A 3,623-nucleotide genomic window follows, 5' to 3' on the forward strand; every position below is an offset into this window, starting at 1 on the left:
AAAAAAACAATATTTCCACGTTATTAATCATATCTATAACGCAAATAATATTTCATTGTATAACCACAAATTTCCATCATCTCGCTCTTCTGGTTTTGGTGAAGTTGTCTTTATTTTTTTTCCTTAGCTATTTATTTTCTTTACAAATGATTCAAACTATAATTAAAATTATATAATAATAAAGTAATAATGATATTTTTCTTTACAAAAGACTCAAACTATAATAAATAATACAATTAATAATGTTTTTCTTTACAAGAGACCGAACTATAATAAAAAAAAAATATATATATATGTAATAATAATACTACTAATAATAATGATGATAAAAAATGACAATGCTAACATTGTAAATTAAAATAAGATATCTTAAAGAAGAGTCAGCATTGGATTGTTCTTTTGTGATTAAAAGGAGACACATTAAGAAACCGGATTGTTTCACAAAATATAGTGCTCAAAGGAAGTACGATAGTAAAAGTGTGGGGTTTTTTGTAGGCTTGCGGTCAGATTCAGTGTCCAAGCAGTGTTACTTGGTTACTCCTTGTTACTAGGGTGGACTCATAATGTGATTCATCTCTTCTCATCAGTTGATTCACCTCTATTGGGATTTATTTTAAACTCCTACAGACTGACACATTTGTTTCATTGAAGATTGTTTTGAGACTTGTTCTGGTATCCTACCTTTTTTCTAAAATTGTGTTTTTCTGTAGCCTTGAGGAAAAAGGTGTGAATTAAAACGGGATCCTGCTTAGACTTGAACATCAGCACTTGGCAGTCTGTTACACACCTCAGGGATTATGGATTTTTGGAAGGTACACTGAAAGCAATTAATGTGTGTGAGTCAGGAGACTCACGTTTTGACTTTTGAATAGTTGACATGAAATATTGTGCTTGCGTGGTGTAGGTAGAATCTAGAGGCTATGTGAGACAGTTAGGATGCCAGCTTTTTGTGTCATCAAATGCAGGTGTGTATGCTGAGTACTCATAAATAAGCCCACATCTTATGTTTGGGTCAGCGGGAAGATACTATTGCCCCCTTTACAGCCAGTAGATCTGTCCTGTATATTGTGAGAAAGAGGCACTGATTCAGGATCAAACACATCCCCTTTCTCTGGAGTCAATTCAATTCAATTCAATTCAATTCAATTTTATTTATAGTGTCAAATCATAACAAAAGTTATCTCAGGATACTTTACAGAGTAGGTAAAGACCACACTCTATAACTTATTTATGATTTACATAGACCCAACAATTCCTCTGTAGAGTACGGTGACAACGAAAACCTTCCCTTTAACAGACAGGAACGTCGGACAGACCCAGCTCTGTGGAGGACGGCCATCTGTCTTGACCGGGAGTTCCTTTGCTACTGGAGGAGATGTGATTGTCAGACGTGCTGAGGTACGCAGCTGAAGTGGCGTCACTTGATTTTGTTTGGCTGAAAAGATGATTTGTATTCTGGGTTTATTTTTATTTCCTAATAATACTCTGTGCCGGGGATACTCAACTTTAATGCTGGCTCTGTTCTATTCAAGTGTCCCAGTAAAGCACGACAGTGTCACTGAGTCAGCATTCACAACTACTATACACAAAAGCACTGTACTCAATACACTTTTGCCCAGTATACAGTACAGCTCCTTTAAAGTGCTTTGGAAATGTCAGTTTGACCTGTAGCCTACTGATTGTTGTTCTGGTTAGATGATTTCGGAATATTCCCCTGAATGATGTGTTTTCTTTAAAGGTCAAAGAGTGAAGTAGTTGTGAAATACTGTGGGTTGACCACATTAATCAAAATCTTTACGGAATAATAGTCTTTATATTTGTGTTATTGACCTTATGTAATATCAACGATTTTCTTGTTCATAGGGCTGCAACTGACAATTATTTTTGCTATCAAATTTAATCTACAGATTCAAAAGCTGTAGTTGGGGAATATTTGACATTCTAGCTTAAGAAAAATGAATAATTGCTGATTGTTTCCCAGTCAGGCAGCAGAATGTAAATGTTTCAGCTCAAGTTAAAAGTGACTGTTTGATTATTATAAGTGAGAGTGTAAAAAAAACTCCAAATCAACTGAACATAGGTTCAAAATCAATTGCTGCGTGTTCTCGCCATAAATACTCCTCTATCACTTTCTCTAAATCAAGTATCCAAGTAAATAAGTCCAGATTCAATCCAGCTTGCTAGCTCTCCTTCGTAAGACCACACACAAAGAGTGTCCCCCTGGATCTTATTATCTGCTGCTCTGTCTGTCTGAGGAAAGGTTTACACAGAGGTTTACCGTCTCAAAGTGTGACGAGATGAACCTCGGCTTTGTCTCTTTAAAAACATCCAAACTACCTTTTTAAATTCCAGCCAGTCTTTTCAGTTATCCTATGTATTATCTTTTGTAGTTAACCATAAACTAATGCTGCCTGACTAGAGAGAAGTCATGCCTGCAGGAGCTTTGAGAAGACACTGTGGTGAAGTTACGAAAGTAAAGAGATTCCTTCCTAACCCACAGTCTTGAAGAAAAGCATCTATCTATCTATCTTGTAATGCAAAGTGATGTTTTCTGGTTTTCCTGAGGAAAGCTGGTGGTTTCTTTACAACACCCCACTGTCAAGATTCACTTTCACAGTGACTCATTAATGTGTCACATTCTTCTCGATAAACCTCCAATGACCACGTTATTTGCAATGTAACACGCTCCCTGTACACCTAATTTGGGCACCTTAAAACCACTGCCTTCTGCCAGAGAAATGCTGAGCCCTTATGTGGGAGAGCTGTTATCCTCAACACAGACTTGAGTGTGTTTTCGCACAAAAGGTCTGCACAAGCCAGTCAACCCCCCTTTTTTTTCTTTTTTACCATCCCGGAATCTGTTTTAAACCAGCCCCTTTTCGTTAGATTTGGCATTATTCAAGCTTGCACATAGATGTGAGTGGAGCAGCTCCTCCTCCGTTACACTGTCCTTGGGGCCATTTGTTTTCCATCATGATTTGAGCAGATTGGAGTCATGCTCCCTGTGAGTCATGCAGGGTGGGTGGATGTCTACGCAGGGTGTGGTGGGTGAGGGATCCTATAGTGGCGCTTGTGGCTGCCACTGGAGGAATAAAGCATCCAATTTGGTTTAAAATGGCATGAATGCAAATGGATGGATATGGGGAACTTTAATGATGATCATAGGGAGTTAAAAAACAGCTTTTGAAAAACACTCATGTGGGGGTGCAACTCCTAATCTCAATAGTGAGCATGAAAACTGATCCGTCAACAGCTGCACAAACAGGGGGGTCCGACTTGTGTGCGTGAACTTGGAAGTCTGTTAAAATGACTTTGAGATTTGTTGCATTGCACAGAAAATGTTTTTGCGTGTTTGGTAAAAAAAACGATTGTTTGCTTGTGTTGTAACACAGTAGCTGAAACCATATAGTCTAAAGGTTCTGTTTCGACTTTTCCCATGTGTGCACCAGATGTGTTCCAGCTGCAGCAGGACGTATCTGCTGCACACAATAGATCAGCACACCCCTGAGAGGGTTTGCACGCCTGCAATCCATAAAAAGAAAGAAAAAAAACCCCACCTCCCTCTTTCCCACCTCCTCACAAAAACTTTGCCAGTTTGGAAAAGTGGCGACTAAAGCAGCAGC

The sequence above is a fragment of the Echiichthys vipera genome (genome assembly GCF_963691815.1).
Source record: "Echiichthys vipera genome assembly, chromosome: 11".
Lineage (NCBI taxonomy): Eukaryota > Metazoa > Chordata > Actinopteri > Perciformes > Trachinidae > Echiichthys > Echiichthys vipera.